This window comes from Stenella coeruleoalba (assembly GCF_951394435.1).
Source record: "Stenella coeruleoalba genome assembly, chromosome: 4".
Lineage (NCBI taxonomy): Eukaryota > Metazoa > Chordata > Mammalia > Artiodactyla > Delphinidae > Stenella > Stenella coeruleoalba.
Window position 1 is genome coordinate 49479928 of NC_137149.1, and position 19352 is coordinate 49499279.

The 19352-nt window shown below is 38.1% G+C and overlaps 1 protein-coding gene across 20 annotated transcripts in view; it reads left to right on the forward strand.

Moving 5' to 3' along the window:
* The window catches only part of LOC307185656 (cytosolic beta-glucosidase-like), a 488042-nt gene that overhangs the window by 395463 nt on the left and 73227 nt on the right, over positions 1 to 19352 (forward strand). For all 20 annotated transcript variants that reach the window (XM_079920052.1, XM_079920037.1, XM_079920032.1 and 17 more), the window contains one exon: positions 9275 to 9445. The gene's annotated coding sequence lies outside the window, so the exon portion shown is untranslated. The remainder of the gene's footprint in view (positions 1 to 9274; positions 9446 to 19352) is intronic.

The following is a 19352-nucleotide window of genomic DNA, read 5'->3' on the forward strand; positions in this document are numbered from 1 at the left end:
TAAATATATGTATAGAGTGAGGTATTTTAAACCTGACTAATTGCTCACACACTGTGTTCATTAAAAAAAAGATAATAGATATGGGAGCACTACAATAATTGGGCATTTTATAAATGTGATTTAACTCTGTATATTGTACATTGCAGAAATCTAGGGTCCTATCATATACATGGGTATCCTTTACTCTTTCTAATGGAACTTTAAAATATAAATGTGTAGTGACCTCTTACCATGTATGTCAGATACTTCACTTTACTTCCATTATCTCAATTAATTCTTCAGAAAATGCTATGAGATTACTGTTACTTCCCTCGTTTAGCAGGTGATGAAACTGAGACTCAGGGAACTTGCCTATTCACAGTGCTCTTGAATGGAAGAAACTAACTCCAGTGCTAGCAGACTGCCCGGCTTGTATTAGCTACTCAGTAAATATTTCAAGAGTTAGTCACTAAGTGCCTAAGAAATGATGCCTAGTCTCAAATATCTTTTTTTTTTGTCTTGCAAAAAAAAACAAGAAAAGAAAAGAAAAAGAAAAAAAGCTGACAAACACACACATGTAAAACGAGTTACCTAAACAAGAGGGCACTTGACTCATTCTGACCAGGCAGGAGGAAAGACATGAGAGAATAAGATAGAATGGCAAATGGAAAATGATCTGGTGTGACTCTAACATAGGATGACTATGAGAGGTGCTGGAAATGGTGCAAGCTCAGGCAAAAGTACTAAGGTGTAAATAGAAATATAGATACAAAATAGGTTTTAGGTCAAGATGGAAAAATTGGGTTGACTGCATGTAAGTGAGAGGCAGATGGTATTGATATAATCAGGGAGAGGGTCTCGAAATTTCTGACTCATATTCCTGCATGGCTAGTGGCACACAACTGACGCAAGGATAAGTTTTGAGGTTGAATGTCATAATATGAGTTCAGACATGTAATAAGAAAAATCATTGGGATACTTAAACAGAGATGTTCCCAAACTTTTTAAAATCTGGATCTAAATGTTAGGAGACAGGTCAGGACCACAGAAATATAATGATATTTCATGAATAATGCAAAGAGTGAGTTATTTTTAAGAGTTGAAGTTTTTGAATAATAAGGATTCATTACTGTAAGCACTAAAACTTTAAAAAAGTAATCACTTGGATGATCGAAAATTTTATTGCGCTTTTTTCTGCCACCTTAAATGATGCATCTTGAACCAAATTTATTTTTTTCTTGATGGCTTAGGGTCATCACTATAATCATTTGTCATGATACCATGCTATAATTCAGTGATGCTGTTGGAATAATTGAGATAGATAGAACTGTTTCCCTTTGTTAAACAACTTCAGATCATTGTTGTGCTTTTTTTTCTTGAGTTTCATTTTTATCATTTCTATGATTTCTCATTTGCTGTCAGCTATCACTTGCTGCAGCTATCAATGTGTCACCATGAACTGATATACTGTATCCTTTCAATCACTTGCTCTTCAGCTAACACTAGTTGGGAAACCAGATAATCATGTATACTGGAGCTATATGCAGAGCCTGCCCAAACAGTGTCAGAAGGAGGAGCAGAGCATCTCCCTAAGAGGAAACTACATGAGCCTTAATGAAATAGATTTGGGATACTTCTTTTGACTCTTCAAAGGACTTCTGTGTTTACTTTTTAGTTCTCAGCTGCGTTTCACAAAGGTAGCATCGCCAGAATTTGAGTTCTGGATTAGTAAAATGTTTTTGTATGCATCCCAAAAAGGATAAGATAAACCAATAGTTCAGGACAGTACAGTTTAATGCATAGTTTTAATTCTCAGACATAGAATCTGCTCTGATTTTCATCAATTATATAGGATTAACTGTTCATACTACTTTTTCAGTTCATTTGCTACAAGAAAGAAACGTAGGGTCTAGTTGATTAGCAGATCTTTGGTGGTGTTTAAATTGTGTAAGGTCAGTAATTTAAGTTAGAATACTTCGTTAATTTTTTCAAGGTGATTAGATCAAACCCAGTTGATTGAATATTCCAGTGTTTCTGCAGGTTGAACCCTCACATGTTGGTCCATGTGCTTTTGCATTGTTTTCTAGGCAGGTTTTATTGTGCTCCCCTATACTATCACCCTGGAATGTGTTGCCGTCTCTTTCTCTAGTTAAAGTAGTCCTTCTTCATTTGTCACTGTGTGTCATCACAAATGTTGCTTTGAAGCTCTTTTTCTCTCCCACGTGCACATTTGTTAGCACTTTCTTGATAGTGTCTACTGGGTTATTTGTCTCTGAGGAATATCATTTTTGGTTTATTTTTCTCTGATATTCATTTAATGACTTGTCACTTTAACTCAAGCTATAATTTCCTGTCAATCATATTGTAAATTTCTCATGCATCAGTCAGCATGTCTCTTGATGTTCCTCCTATTATGTCTTGTCTACAGAAATTTTCTTCTCCCCATGACCTTTGATTTATTTCCTGAGAATAGCATCCTGTCCTCTCTCTACTGTATGGCCAGGAATCTATTGCCTATTTTTACTCTGGCAGCTAAAAATATAGCAAGGTACATACAAGCATATGAAGCATCTCCCTCCACTCTCACCTTTTGTATCTTTTACTATCTAGACAGACATGCATGCACAGGTAGAATGCCAAGCAAAATTGGAGTTATGCAGCCAAAAGCCAAGGAACTATCAGAGGCGAGGATTGAGGTCTGGGACAGATCCCTCCGTAGAAACTTCAGAGGGAATATGGCCCTGCTGACACCTTGATTTATATGTGGAATCTAGAAAAATGGTACAGATGAACTTACTTGTAGGGCAGGAATAGAGACGTAGATGTAGAGAACGGATGTGTGGACACGGGGAAGGGGAGGGTGGGACGAATTAGGAGATGAAGTTTGACATAAATACACGACCATGTGTAAAATAGATAGCTAGTGGGAATCTGCTGTATAGCACAAGGAGCTCAGCTCGGTGCTCTGTGATGACCTAGAAGGGCGGTATGGTGGGGTGGGAGGGAGGTCCAAGAGGGAGGGGTATAGTTATACATATTGCTGATTTACTTCATTGTACCGCAGAAACTAGCACAACATTGGAAAGCAATTTTACCCCAATAAAGAAGAAAAAAGACTCTGAGAGAATACATTTCTGTTTTTAAGTCAGTCAGTTTGTGGTACTTGTTACAATAGTCCTAGATAATTAATCCAACCCCCGTTATCTGACTTTTTTTTTTTTTAAAGGCATAGATTAAGGCAAAGAAAAATATTTTGGAGAATCTATCTGACTTGCCCACCTCAAGAGAAAGACACTATATTTTACGTATTAAAAAATGTAGAAGGTCTTTCCATTCAGTTCAAAGAGCAATTTTCGAAGACAGTGGTTCCCAAACCTGACTACGTACCAGAAACACTTGGGGAAACTTTTAAAAATGCAGATGTCTAAGTTTTACTTTTTGGAGATTCAGATTCAGTATGTTTGGGAAAGAACCTGCTTTTCTATTTTGAACAATCTTTCTAGGTAATTTTAATGATTGGGTGAGTATAGGAAGCACTGATCTAAAGGGTTGAGTAATGAAGGATATATTTCAATACCTGGGCATATAATTCTTGGAAAAAGAGATCATCTAATAAACTTTCAAATCCCTTGCCTCCAGTTTCATTGATTTTAAGATTGAATAAGCTAACCAGAAAACCTCTGCCCTGAACTTCATTCTTGTGAAGCAAAAGAGATAGGGACCTCGGGAGAGAGTGAATGTAATAAACTTCTAGGGGCTTTAACAGCCAAGGAATGAAATTTGGGGGATAGTTGAGTACTTTAGGAAGTCAGTTTTCATTCACAATTCATTCAGCAGAGTTACAGAAGACCTACAATGAACCAGTTAATAATAGACTCAGGCGAAGATGAGATATGCTCCTTTGAGCAGAACTTCTAAAAAGAGAGATGGCTCAAGAAGTAATGACAGCAAGCTTTAAAATGTAATTATGCAAATAGGACCTCAGGTAGCTACAGAAACAAACATGGCTACACAAGGAGCCCTCTCATGTATCCAGATTCTAAAAATCATGTGCAAAAGTTGGGAGAGGGACACATAAACAAAAATACAAAGGAAGAGCATGGGGCTATGAAAATTGCATTAGAAAAGCTTGAAGTAGCAGAGCAGGTAATATGGTTTCCATTTATACATAAATAAACTAAAATTAAGGAGGCAAAGCATCTTGGTTATATCTTGGACCTAGCCAAATGGTACTGAGTCCTATTACTTCATTTCCTCCACTGCTCTGTTGCTCAAAGCTAAAACGTGATGTTCCTTGTGGCATAAACCTAAAGGAGTCAACTGGAGGCTTTTTTGCAGAAAATAAACCCAGAATTGCCACTTCACTTCTTATATATACAGACCTCCTATCCATAAAGGAAAAGGGAGTACTCATAAGTCTTCTAAATAATATTTTTAGCTAAAAACCTGCCATAAGATATTCTCTAAGAGAAAAGGGATATCAATGTCCCTTTTTCTGATGCCCCAAATCAGAATGTGTCACTGTTTTTGTTTTATCTAAGTCAATTTTTAAAACCTTCCATATTTTTTTGAATCACTGTAGTAAACTCCCTGATTTTGAAAGGATGCTTTAATGTCTTTTAGTCTCAGGGCTCCAGGGTCCAAAGAGGAATCTCTTTTCATGACCAATTAATTACATCCTCTTTCTGTAGAGATACTGTTATAACTTAGGCTTTTAAAGCTACTCTTAGTTTAGTTTTGATGAAAATGATTGACACCACAATGAATATAGATTTTTGGCTGTAAACATCCCAGTCCAGGGCTGTGAAAGACTAGGAAATAGACTTCTAAATCATTAGTTGACTGCTTGATGTATATTGGACAAGATCAAAGAGTTTGGTAATTACCTAATCAATCCTTCCAACAAGTCTTTGAGGTAGGGGGCTAATAGCATTGAATTTATTTTGCAAATGGGAAACTGAGGCATTGGGAGAATGTTTAGTGTTGACTTTTATTCCCGTGTTACAAGCAATTCTGGAAAAAAATATTTGTTTTCTTTCCCACCTTCCATCTCTAGTCTAGAACAGTCCAACACACAATGGGAATCAGAATGAGAGAGAAAATACTAAACAGTAAGAAGCTAATATAGAACCTGTTGGACTAAGCTTGAACATAGAAATGGATTTTTTTTTAAGAAAATCCTTCTATCATCACAGATATATTTATAACGCTTGCCTAAAACATCAGAACTGACTGACATACTAAACTGTTGAATCATGATCTATTTTAGAAGGGAGAGAGAGCACAGTCAGGACGTCGACAAAAATGCAAGTGGATGTTCTGTTCTATTTGAAAGGAACAATGAGGGTCATGACCCATAACTTACAGAGAGTTCTGTGCACTTTTGGCAGAATTTAAAGGGCATCAGAAATATGTCATGGGATTTCTGGGCAAAGAGCAAAGGAAGGATGTGCACAAAGAGATCTTTCTAAGGAGATGAGTGATCTGAACCCAAGTCAAAGGGGACACGTAAGTGAGGCTGAAGGGTGGTTGTAAGGAACTAGTGAGAGTCCTTAGTGTTTCATTGAATTTCCCTGCTTGCATTAGTCAGTTGCAAGTGTGCATAAAAATGCTGTGGCAAGGTCTGCTATTCACCACCATCTATTTCAGGTGTCCCTTAGAATCCTCTATGTGGGAGCCCACAGGGACCTTAGAGGTCATAGTTAAACACTGCCATTGTACAAATAAAGAAATCAGATACAGGTGAAAAGACTTGCCCAAGGTCACATAACTCATTCTTAACAGCCTATGGACTGGAGCCAAGGGTATTGAGTTCCAAAGTTTTTATTTCGTGTACTCTATATTGTCCCTACTTTTTATCAATTCATTCTTTCATGCGACAAAAAATTTCTCAAGTGATCAGTATGTTCCAGGAATTCTACTAGGCACTGGAGATTCAAAGAAAAATAAAGCAGCTTCTGCCTTAAGCTGCCACAGCCCAGTGGAACAGTCATATTTGTGTTAAGATACAGCCACAAAATGACAAATATCATGAGAGTGACTATGGGAACAGAGAAGAGGGATGAGTTTAGAATTACACAGAATATTCTTTCTTTATAGGCTTGATTTTCCAAAATTAGTTATTTACATTGGAATTCTAATTCAGATCATTGATCATTTAAGAAAACATAAGCTTAGATTTTTCATTGCTTATGAATGTGAATCAGAGCCATCATATTTTTGGAGATTTGATTTTTTTCCAGGCTTCTATTGTGGATTGAATTGTGTCCCTCAAACAAGATATGTTGAAGTCTTAACCCCTAGTACCTCAAAATGTGATTTTTTTTGGAAGTAAGTTCTTTACAGAGGTAATCAAGTTAAAATGAGGTTCTTAGGATGGACCCTAATCCAATATATGGATTATAAAAAGGGGTGTCCTTATAAAAAGGGGAAATGTGGACATGCACAGAGGGAAGATGATGTGAAGACACACAGGGAGAAGATGGCTGAGTGACTGGAGTGATGTATCTACAAGCCAAGAAATGCCAAGGAATGCCAAGGATCCACTAGAATTCTAGACTTTTTTGATTTTGGAATTCCAGCCTTTAGAAATGTGGGATAATAAATTTCTGTTGTTTAAAGTCACATAGCTTTTTTTTTTTCTTTGTGACTGCAGCCCTAGGAAACTAATACAGCTTTCTGGACAGTGATCAAAGAGCAGGATTGATTTCTATTCCTAATATCTTGCTCCAAAACTTAAATAAAAAGTAGCTGGCAGCTGTGCAGCTACATTTGACCAAGTCATGTGGACTCTTGACTCTAGATCCAGTGCAGTTGGACACTTGCACAGGGTTCTCTAAGGGCTGAATCAGGTTTTGGGACATTCACATCCTCCCACCTCATTCAAATCACTATTAATATTCCTTCAGCAAGCTTTTAACATTGAGTTCTTAATGTGGTCTCACAACTGTCTCAGGTTCATAAAAATTATAAAGAACTGACCTAGCTAAAAACACAAAAGCTCCTTCAGCTCTCTGGCTTTAGAATGCCAGGCTTTTCACACTGAAATGACTGGGCTGTTTCCATCGAAAACTTCTAACATGGAGATTGTCGTCAAAGTAAGCTGGTATTTTAAAAATGATTTAATGACTACGACTGCAGTACAGGGCATAGTGCTTTATAAAACCATATAACCATGACTGCAGATATCATTTCAAAGATATACTCCTCCAATTCATGTAAAAACATCTATGCAAGTTATTAGGCAGCATCTTTGAGAGCTGTGTAATTTTACGTAGAAGAATGCTGCAATGGCTTAAGAACTAAATTGCTAGCAGGTTAGATTAGAAACATCAGCTCTCTATACCTTCTGCAGTTGACCTGCTGTGCACCTTACACAATGCACTTCTACTCTCTGAGCTGCCATTTCATGAAGCAAAAAACCTAGGCAATGATATTCTTTTCCTCCTTCCTTAGAGTATGGTGAAGCTATAGAAATTTGTGTTTGGGGTGCTTTTGGAACTCAACAAGTGAAATAAAAACTTTTATTTATAAGTTTCAAAACTTTCTCATACAGACATTTTTTTAACTGATGGGGGTGGGGAGTGACACCCCATCCCCCCACATATAGAAGTCTTCCTTGAAAAGCCTGTTGCATTCATCCTCATGGATGTTACAAACTCACGGTGGGATATGCTGGTGAGCAATGAGTCACAGTGAGGTCACAAGAATGGACTGGGATCTAAAGCCTTGGTCCCCAGACACAGCTGAAAATTGTGCCCAGCCAGTCCTAGATCTGGGAGACTCAAGCCTCATGTTGCTATAAGACCTGGTCATGTGATAGAGTAGAATCTGTATATCAATGTTAACACCATGGGCCATCAATAGGAATACAAAAGCACAACTGGGAATACAGTACTATTGAAGGTTTTCTTGGATGTATTACACACCCACACAGAAGATAGCCCGATTAGAAATTTCTTAAAGGGTAATTACTTACCTGTGTTACATATAGTGAGCATCCAAATCTTGATTTCCATCTTCAGGTAGAGCTCATCCTTTCCAGGTATATATCTATTTATATCTATAGATAATAATATTTAGATAAGCATGTTAACTTGAGATTTCATAAAGAAAAAGCTTTATTGAGAATGACTGAACCATCCCTATGGTAGGGAATTGTATGCAGTTTATTCCATACACACACAATGAGCCGTACAGGGTGTTTCCAAGTGTTCTCATGTCAGTGTCTAACTCTTCTTGACTAACAGACTGGTGACACTGTTTACCCAGTGTAAGCAAGAATATCATCTCTCTTTTGTCCTTACCTGGTCTACATCCTTTTGTGGGCATTCTAAGCCATCTTTGCCTTGTGCCTTCTGCCACGGGGCACCGTTTCTCATTTCAGTTCTCTTGGTACTAATCTCTGAAGCTTCTAGACTTTTTTATTTAAGTCTGCCAGATGCTGCAGCTCTCTGCCTCTTTAAACAGAGTGCACTGAGACCAGTTTCTCCAGGGGCAGTTGGAGTCTTTTGGTAGGAATACTATTTTCTCTGAGCTTAGCAGCATTAAAATGGGGGCAATTAAAAATTATGGTGGAATTATTTAGTTTATGATGCTGGCCCTTTGACAGTACCATGCCATTCCCTAGGCAGCACTATTATATTCTCTATACCCCTAACAACTCAGGGACATGACTGTTATAGCTCAATTCTGTGTTGCATTATAGTTCCTTTCCTAATAAACCTCTTCTATTTTCTTTCTTTCCTCTCTTTCTCCTTCTCTTTTTCCCTTTAATTCTCACTGAGCATTTAGTACATGCTAAACACTCTACTAAGTACCAGGCATACAAAGATAAAATAACCATATTTATTGCATCCTACTCCAAGCTCACAATCTAGTGAAGGTGATAAAGTAGACAAAAAGCTATAAAAGAGTGTGGCACATGCTGAATGAGGTAAACTACCATGGAGATAATATTGTTGGGGAATCAGGGATCTTTCATGGAGAAGATGTTACCTGAAATGAATCTTGAAGGGAAAGTACATTTTTCATCAGAGAGAAGGTGTTAGGTAGAATAAGAACAAATTACAAGTGTATCTTTGTACGTGATGTGCTACCTACTGCTATTTTTCAGTCCAAGCCATCATCAGTAATAGTTATGGCAGGTGATTGTACATTGTGTATATTCCATGCAAAAAAAAATTCTTTAAATATCTACTTTAAATTTTCTTGCCTCCAGGGTACTCATTCCCAATTTTTCATCTCTTTTTCATATGATGGTTTGTCTTCCCTCTTCCCTTCTATACCCCACAAGTGCATGTACATTCTCACTCTACTCTCTGTGAACATGTTCAAGTTTGTCATCAGCCTTTGTCCAAGAATGTCTGTGAAGCAAAGAGAAGAATAATTCTACTTGCTAGCCTACAGAGGACACACAAGCCTTCTTCTGCAGCAGTCTCCAGATAAACACTGATGGATCCTTCAGGTCAGTGCAGTCTGTTTTGCCAGACGGTAGATGGATAGGGCCATGGGCTGTTACTAGACAAAACTGTAAGAATATATCCTGTAATATTGCTGCATTTTGCTTGCTGCTACAAAATGGTCTCCAGCTCTCCACTTCTTAAATGTTTTCAGTTACTTAAGTCTAGAATGCAGAAGGTGGGGTCACTGTTAAGGGTCTCCATAGTTCTTCATAATTATAGTTCTTATATTGGTTTTAAAATTCTTTTTGTTCCAAACAGAGTATAACACAATTAAATATCTCACTTTGGGTCTTGGAAGAAATTCAAGCAGGCATCATTTGGCAAGATGCCTCAGACCATTACAAACTTTACTATAGCAACTAATTCAATAAATATTTGAAGATCTATTATATGGATAGACACTGTGCTAGACTGTGAGGAAAGAGGGTTGTAAAGATGAATGAGGCATGGTCCCAACCTGCAAGGAGCTTATAATGCAGTGGCTAAAATAAATATTCACAGAGCAAATCATATCACAGATACATAAAGAGCTTTCTGTGCGAAACAAGGAGGCAGAAACATTACTGCATTTACTTAGTAAATGTGTACAGGAATCAACAAAATTACACCTTTTGAACTGAGAACATTGTAGAAGACTAATACTCATTTACAATTCCAGTAATCTCTGGATATATTTGCCTGAAAAAGGAGAATTTGAACCCTGACTTGACCACTTACTGCATTGCCTAACACAAATTGTTCATCCATTCTTTGCCTTAGTTTTGTTTTACTTTTTGTCTACATTTTTAATATGAAATAATAATAACCTCATAGGTTATTGAAAGGATTAAGTAGGATATATAGGGGAAAAGTTCTTTGCCAATGATACAGAAATTAACAGTTTCTAATTGTTACTATTTTGGGGGTTAACCTCCATGAGTGAAATAAGAAGCATCTTCTTATAGAATACTATACATAATCTACTTTAGTTAAGAGGTAGAATTCATTAGAATTGCAGTTCTAACCTGAACCAGTGCCTTCCCCATTACTTGTCTAATAGTAGAACAGTGGCTGAGCCTGGGTAGTCCAGTTCTTGGCTTTTAATGGTGTGATACAAAAGCAATCAGCTGTATTCCTGAGATTTCCTGGGATGTTTCTGAGTTTAGCTGTATTGTTTGGAAAGCATTAGTGTGAAAGGACAAATTATACCCTGGTACTAGATAAATTTATTTTACATAGCATCTTCCAGAGCTCTACAAATTGCTTCACACTGAGAAATGGAACACCATGTTCTCAATCACTAGTTGAGGTACCCAGGCAGGTCTTTATTCACTTCTTATTCTGTAGGCTAAACCAGAGCTCTTTTTATTCTCTCCATGACGATCATCAGAAACAAAGGCCTTTAGTAACTTCATTGAAGATTTGTAACTCTCTGAATTGTGCACATATTACTGAAGCATCCTTGCTTTCCAAAGTGAGCCTGTGGTATTGCTCTGGAGTCTCAAATTATCTCCCCTTGCTATAGAACAGAGATGCCAGGTAAGATTTCATTGCTTCTTGCTGCCTCTCAGACAAATGAAGAACCAGCAGAGCAAAAAAGGAATATCAAACTCATTAATGGGCTTTGAGGGTCACCAACTGAAATACTACCTAAATCAGTTGGAGGACGAACAGGCTGAATTATAAGAAATGGGATGACATGCTGACGAGTCCTATCTCCATGAAAACAGATGATTCTGTAGGTTTCTGAACAGATGGACATTCATCTTATATTTTGCTGAGGCTATTGGCGAGTGACTCTGGCTGAACAGTTTAAAATAAAGGTGAAAAATCATTCTGGTTCAGTAAAATCTCTGCACGGACCTTTCTTGGTCTTCTCCAAAGAATCACTTTGTGAAAATACAGAGTATCAGTCCCTTGGGTCTTGGACCGCTGAAAGTCTGGCATAAACCAGGAGGACCCCTGATCCCAGGAAATAATACCTACCTGTGAATACCTGGCCTGTGTTTAGTATTTTTTAGTTTTATCCTTGTGGAATTAAAATCAGCATTGTGGGAATTCCCATTCTTCTGTCTTCACACCCACACAAACCAGTAGTTTTTCTCCTCTCCACAAGTGGATAGTTCCAGTTAAAAGAGATAATTTGGTGCCCTCCAGTGGCTCAACCTGACAGCCTTTCTCTTGACCTCTCAAGCTCTTTTATGCTTGTGGGAAGGGTGCGTCTCAGTACATCTTTGGAGGGCTTCTTGTTTGCTTACATGTAACCACCACTCTTAGGAGAGGAATCCAGCATCCCCTTAATACTGTGTAATTCTCAGAGGAGAAGGAGTTGGAGAACAAGACAAACTTCCCAGGCTTTTCTTTATACAAAGAACTAAAGACAATGAAAATCAAGCATTAAAAAAAATCCCAGTCCTAGCACCATCACTTTTAATTATATGGTCTTATAAAAGCTACTCATCCTTTTGCCCACATGTATTTTCTATGGAGTAAAGGGTGGGGCTAGATGATCTTTACCACTCAGTGATTCCAAAATCCTATGGAAGGGAAAAATGTTTCTAGATTACTTTTACTCTTCAACACTTGATAGAATGGCTTTTATGATTTTGACAACTTGATTTGCTTTAAGAGTTTAGAAAAGAAGTTGCAATAAAATGCCCACATAAGGCATGCATGGTACAAGTGAGTATGCATCTAACATATCCAAAGATTCTTGTTGCTCCTGCCCTTTAGGATGATTAGATAGTACCTTGAAAAGTCATCAAGAGAAAGCATTCTAACTTCTTTGTTTGTTGAGGATGGAGAACATATAATTGCATTCCTACAGCACTAAGTTAGTGCTTGGTCCATTGTGATCAATAGATCACTAAACTAATAAACAAATGAATGGGGGGAAAAAGGAATATTTGTCTTAACTCCTGTAATGCATAAGCAGAGAAAGCAACAATACTTACGATATAAGGAGCAAGAAAAAAATCCACCTAGGCCTTAAATTATCATTTTTCTTTCTTTCCCTGACCCCTAACTCAACTTGAATCTTACCATCAGAGATAAATTTATCCCTTAGGGTAACAGCAGTCTATTTCCAGCGATCCTCTTTATAGAAGCAGTTGTCTGGGAAGAATAATGAAAACAGTAGTTTTTCTCTTCTCCACAAGTTACCCACTTTGGCGGATAGCAGAAGCTCCATAAAAGGTTGTTGAATAAATAAAGGAATGTATCAGATATTATTAGTCATGAGCATTCTTGCAAGAATTGAGATGGATATTAGCAGATCAGTCCCACGAACAGAGGTGCAAAGTGAGAAGAAGCTGGTGGTAGTGGTGGCTGTAAAACTGGGGGCTTGGTGGTGACAGTTGTAACCCCCTAGAGCATGAAAGCTTGTTTAAGGCAAGCAGCTCTGTTTGGAACAATGTCTGTGGGGACATTGGTTAGGCAGAAGAATACACTTTTATGCTAGACTTCTGCTGCATAATACAGTAGCTACTAACCACATGTGGCTATTGAACACTTGAAGTATGGCTAGTCCAAATTAAGATGTGCTCTAAGAATAAAGTACACACTGGGTTTTGAAGACCAGGTTGTAACAATGGTAAGAAGTGATTGGATTCTGAGTATATGTTGAAGTTGGCACTCACACGATTTCCTGACAGATTGAATGTGGGGTTTGAGATGTAGGAGTCAAGAATGGACTCTAAGCATGGATTTTGCTATTAATTGAGGTGAGGGAGTGTACTTCAGAGGAGGTATGAAGAGAGTCAGGCTGGAAGATGTTAAATGATTCCTCCAAGGTTACCCTGGTAAGACATAGAGAAATAGAGTTCTCCAGGATGAATAGGAACTCAGAGATCTGCTGTTTTATCTTTTTATTTTATAGATGAAGAATTTGAGGTCTAGTGAAAAGGAGTGACTTGATCAATGTCACACAGCAAATGAAGAACAGAGTTTCTGAAGTAGATTCCCTGAGGGTAGGCTAGTTATTCTTTTCTTATCATTATGCTACCCCTATAAAAATTAAAATGAAATGAGGTTTAACTATGTTTTTAAATACATGAAGGAAAGAAGAATCACTAAAGACACTTTTAGGGAGAACCTTAAAAATCTCCATATAAAGCAAATGCCAGACTCTTGGTTGTTAGTACTAGCTAGGTAATTGGCTACCCCACTTGATTTTGGTATGAATGAATTACTCCCTCTTCAACACTTAAAGTCAAGGAGAACAATGGTAACTATCTCTTGGGGAAAAAAGTCTTCATAAAGAGTCACAAATTTCTGGAATTCCCTGGTGGTCCAGTGGTTAAGAGTCTGTGCTTCCACCGTAGGGGGGCACCAGTTGGTTCCCTGGTCGGAGAACTAAGATTCTGCAAGCTGTGCAGCCCAGCTAAAAAAATAAAAATAAATAAAGTAACAAAAAATTTCATCTTCAGCCCTAAAAACTCTCATGACTTACATCAAAGTAAGGGAGACAGAAAAATATAATAGATCATGAACTACAAAGCCATATTTTTAAAATCCAGAATGAGAGCTCAGTATATATTAAAGTGGTTGAGATTATATATCTGCTTGAATGTGAGACCCAGATGTGTGGTTATCTCTTCATCTGTCCTTATCCCCATTGATTTTTTCATTAAAAAGTTGAACCAGTATGGTATTTAGTGTTTTGTTTGTTTGTTTGTAATGGACTTTTGGTATCAGTCAGCTATTGCTACAACTATGCTGCATAACAAACCACCTGAAAGATTCGGTGGCCTACCGTGTAATAAAGAATTTGGCTAGCCTTTGTCCTCAGTTCCTAGGAGGTAGACTCTAAATCCTTGCAATCCTCTGAGTGATAGGAGTGGCTTTGTTAGTCATGGTAGGTCCTGGTAGTTTATGCTAACTCAGGATGGGGGCTGGTCATGCCAAAAAGACCAACCACGTGATTACAGGGTTGGGGAAGCCATGTGATACCAGCCGGACCTCTGGAGAGAGGAGAGAGACTAGAGAGTGAGCCACATAGGCAATGATTTAGTTAATCATGACTATGTGAACATCAAAGTTTGCCTGAGCTCCCTTGGTTGGCAATATTCTGAGTATTGTCAAATGTCAGTGTGCCAGAAGGGCAATGCATTCCGACTCCATGGGGAGAGAGGACAATGAAAATTTCATGTTTGGAAACCTCCCAGATCTTGCCCTATACATCAATCCCTTTGGCTGGTTCTGATTTGAATCATTTTCTATAATAAAACTGTAATTGGAAGTATAGTGCTTTCTTGAGTTTTATGAGGAATGTTGACAAATTATTGAACCTGAGGGAGTAGTGGGGACCCCCAAATTTATAACAAGTTGATCAGAAATGAGGGTATCCTAGGGATCCTCAAAGATGTGACTGGTGTCTAACATGAAGGCAGTCTTAGGGAGGATAGTGCCCTTAACCTGTGAAGTTTGGCTTAACTATAGGTAATTGGTGTCAGAAGTCATGGCACTTACAGATATAAACATTTTCATTTCTTGTCAATTGTGCATGTGAGGGTCAGCTGGGACAGCTCTGTTTTAGACTGTGGATTGTTCAGATCCAAGTGGCAGGTCTGACCCAGGTACTTCATTCTGGATTTCAGGCTGAAGGGCAGTGGATACTTACAGTATGTTCTCCTTGTGGTGATGACAAAAGCACAAAAGAATAAACCCAACTGCATAAGCACATTTTAAATATTTAGTCATATCACGTCTAATAACATTTCGTTGGTCTAAACAATGTGGACAATCCAAACGTTACTGGGTGAGATATACAATCAAGCCTATGGTGAGGCCATGGCAAGGGTGTAGATGTGTAATTCTGCTATGAGGAGAATGGTGAATTGAAACCATTGTTTGATATTCCATACATTTACTGAGGATGTCATAGTGAGAGGAAGCCTGCATTGCATACTCAGAGCAAATGCTCTCCAATGCTGTGTCATCTGATAGCTCTGATCTCAAGTTTACCCTCTCCCAAGGCACTGCACATGTCTCTTCTTAGGAGTTCTCTCTCACAGTGCTCAGTGTCTCATTTGCTGCCCTGAGAAACTCTCTTCTTATTTTAAATATGCATATTCCAAAATAACAACAACAACAACAAAGACCCAAAGCCCTAGTGCTAACAGAACTCATCTTTCTTTAGATGCAGTTTTGCGGTCATTTTGTAGCTGTTGTTGACTACCAATTGTTATCCGTATGATCTCAAGCAAGTACATAACATTCCTATGCCTTGGTTTTCTTATCTGCAAAATGGACATAATATTACCTGCCTCACAGGATTGAAGTGACAATCCAATGAAATAGTACATTTAAACTCTTAGAACAATGACTGAAACAGTCATTGTTTACTTATTATTATTCTTAATAATAAAAAGAAGTAAAGCTTCCATAGAACTTGTGTGTTAGACATTCTTCTAAGACCTTTACATGTATGAATTCATTTAATCTCTAAAATAACACTATGAGATAGATATTTTGCAGTTTGGTTTTTCTTCCTCATTTTACACAGGATGAAATTGAAACCCAGGGAAATTTAGTGATTGGCTTAAGTCATATAGTCTGTAGGAGGCAGAGATGGAATTTGAACTCAAGCAGTTAGGTACCTGTATCCACACTCTTAACCTCCATACACTATGCTGTCATCTCGAGAGCTCAATGAATGTTGTTGTTGCTGTTGTTTTTATTTGAGTATGACTTTTAGATCTTGCCCCTGCATGAAGAGTCTTATAAAAGATGTTCTTTCAAGCACATTCAGTGATATTCATAAGAATACCTTAGGTAAATGCAATTTTGTTCCCATCTCTTTGCATTTATTTATTTCCACTTGGTTATAAGCAGGGTTTCATGCCTTTGAATATAAAAACATACAATATGACAGGAAAAACAAAGAACTTTGGCTTAGAAAGGGACTACATTTTTCATTTAGTAACAAATTTAACTAAAGTTCTTCCATGGGCTCTCAAAGGGGGATGTGTGTGATGTCTTGGAATATGCTATCAATGACACAGCAGTACAAAATCAGTGGCAAGTAGTGATTGAACTTTTCTTATAGCGTCTGTCAACCAAACCCTCCAGCAAAGTGCCAAACACAGTATTGTATGAACAATTCTGTGAGAGGCTAAATCATAGCTGAGTGTTATGCAGCCTCGTAACCCAGCTTGAAGCATCTAGCAGCAATTCTTCTCAAGTTCCAAATGTAATTATAAAGTAGTATGATTTATTTTTTAATAAGGACATTGGAATTGTACATCCAAATGAGTGCTATCATTCCAAGTCATCACCTTTGGGAGGCTGTGAATCTGTGCTAATGATGCAACTGTGGCTCAAAACTGTTTCTGAAAATATGCATTCAGTGCCAGCTTAAGGAATCAAACAAAGTCCATGGTTTTAATTTTTTATAGTCCTAAATTGCAACATTCAATTTTGTCCCCAGTCATCTGACCCACCACACTCATCTCACCCAAAGATTTATAAAATATCTTTGGCTGTTTCAAAATATAAAGGCATCCTTAAAGCAGGTAGATTTGCTGCCAATAAAGATGATCAAAATAACTTGATTGGAATTTCAAGGTGCCAATATATAACATCCCTATCTTCCATTGCTGAATTTGGAAACAGCTAAGAGACAGATGCAGGAGTTCCATAGTTAGAGAGCAACTTACCACATTAACAGTGTTAATGCTGATTGAAACATCTGACTTGAGATCTCTGGAAATGTGTTGCCTTGGTGATCTATCAACCCTGGTATGAGACAGATGATCCACCCAATCCCTGACTGATGGAGCAGAAGCAGATGTCTGGTGCAGGGTCAGGCTCCTCGCCCGTGGTGACCAGAACTGTATGCACATCTTGGGCTACCCTGCAGTAATGGAGGGAGGAGAGAGAAGTATAGGAAAACAGTCCCCAGGGCCTCCAGGTTTGTATTAGATCCATTACAGCTAAATGAGAAACATGGGCCAATAAATGGCACCTAACAAACAAGGAACTCATCCCTGCTCCTAGGAGACGCTGCACTGAGCTAAGCAGCCAGCACTTTGATGTTGATGTTGATGTCGCCTCATGGAAACAGGAGGCCAAGGGAAAGGAGGGGAACCCCTAAATAATATCCCTAAGACTGAATGCAGAGAGGTTGTGAGAAAATGCTCCAGTTCTAGAATGAATACAGACACTCTCAAGGTGACCATTCTAAAGGGAATAAATCTGGTTGAAGAGAGTTTAGCCTTTTAGTAAAGTGATCATTGCAATGGCTTTATACAATCCGTTTACAAAATCTAATACATTGTACATGTATACCATAGGTATGAAAGAAAGTCATGTGCAAAGCTTGCAAGTTAATTGGGCTGCAGTTTTGCAGGACCTAAAATGATACTCCAGCAGTGAGGGGTTCTGAGCACCGGAAAAGAGTCTCAGGTGTTCATCCTCAGACATTAGCTGGGCTAATCACATCAGGGCACAAGACCATGACTCTAGAATGTGTCAGAAATACACAGAGAGATTCCCTAGTCTGGTAAAATCAATGTTTGCAGGCCTAAAAATGTTTGTTTTTAACCCCATGGACAAGGTTATTGCACATGATGTAATTATTTATGAACATTCAAAATACAACGATTAAGTAAAGGTATAAAGAGAGGAAGAAAAAATGAGAAATTATGAGAGAGGGCACCATTTCTCTTGTATAAAAGTTTTTAATGTATCCCAAATGGATAAACACACTTGATAACTCCAGCAAATATTTATCTATACCAATGTACAGTAAATAGAAAAATGTAATTCTTGAATTGGATATTGTTTAATAAAACTGTAAAATTAAGTACATGGTATATGTGTTCTAAATTGACTTCTGGCAGTTTACTTAAGATATCTCCTAGTGTTAACAAATATTATAGTATTTTTGAGTATTTGAAGACCGGTTTACTGATCACCTTCTAACTATTTCCAGTTCCTCTGTCCAACCCCTGTTTCCCTCTATTTTTACCCCCATTCTACTGTTTCCATCTAATCACACCTATATGAGCTCCTTTCCACTTCTAATTTAGTCATTTACAGGCAGGTATGGTGCTGTACTCTTTAGGTTATATAAACCTGGCTCAGAAACAGGTACTCCTTTTAGTTAGATTATAATCTAGAAAGGGAAAAAAGGATAAATTCCTCTGACCTAAGCAGAGTATAATCAATACTATGGACCAAAACAGAAAATGTGCTGTAGAAATTCAGAGATGAAAGCGGTTATTTCTATCTGGCAACATCAAGGAGGATTTCATGGAAGCAGTAACGTTGAAGCTGGATCTTGAATGGGTAAGGCCTGAGTACGAAGTAATGTGGGGAGGGAGGCACAGCCCGCAGAAGGCACTCAGGTTTGGAAATAGAAACCTGTAGGACATTCCCTAAGATTAGGCAGTAATTGGTTTGCCAAAGGGTAAAATGAGAAATAAAATTAGAAAGAGTGTAGGGTCAGGTTTTAGATGATGTCAAACGCTTAATAAGTAACCAGAATTAATAAGAGCAATCGAGCACCATCAGATAGGAGACCAGACCTGTGTGGTCAGACCAGATCTGTGGCCCAGGTAGAATAATCAAGCATCAATAAGAAAAGTGCATAGAGTATCAAAAGGCTGAAGATGAAGGGGAAACTTTGGAGGCTGTTGCAAATGTCAGGTTAGAGATAATATTCTTGGGTTTACTCAGAACTCTTTTTCTCCACTTACGGCTTGCTTCACCCAACACATGATAACCCAGCACAGAATTCTTCTCTGACTCAACTAGTTAGTGTCTCTCCTTCAACGTAAGTCTGATCTTCACTGGCTTCAATGTAATCAGCCATCTGTAGATTGAGATCCCCCACCATCCGAAACACATGTGTGCACGCACATCCATGTAGTGTGCACATAACCAGTTTTCTTCTGGACCTATGGATGTCTCCAAGAAAAGAGGCAA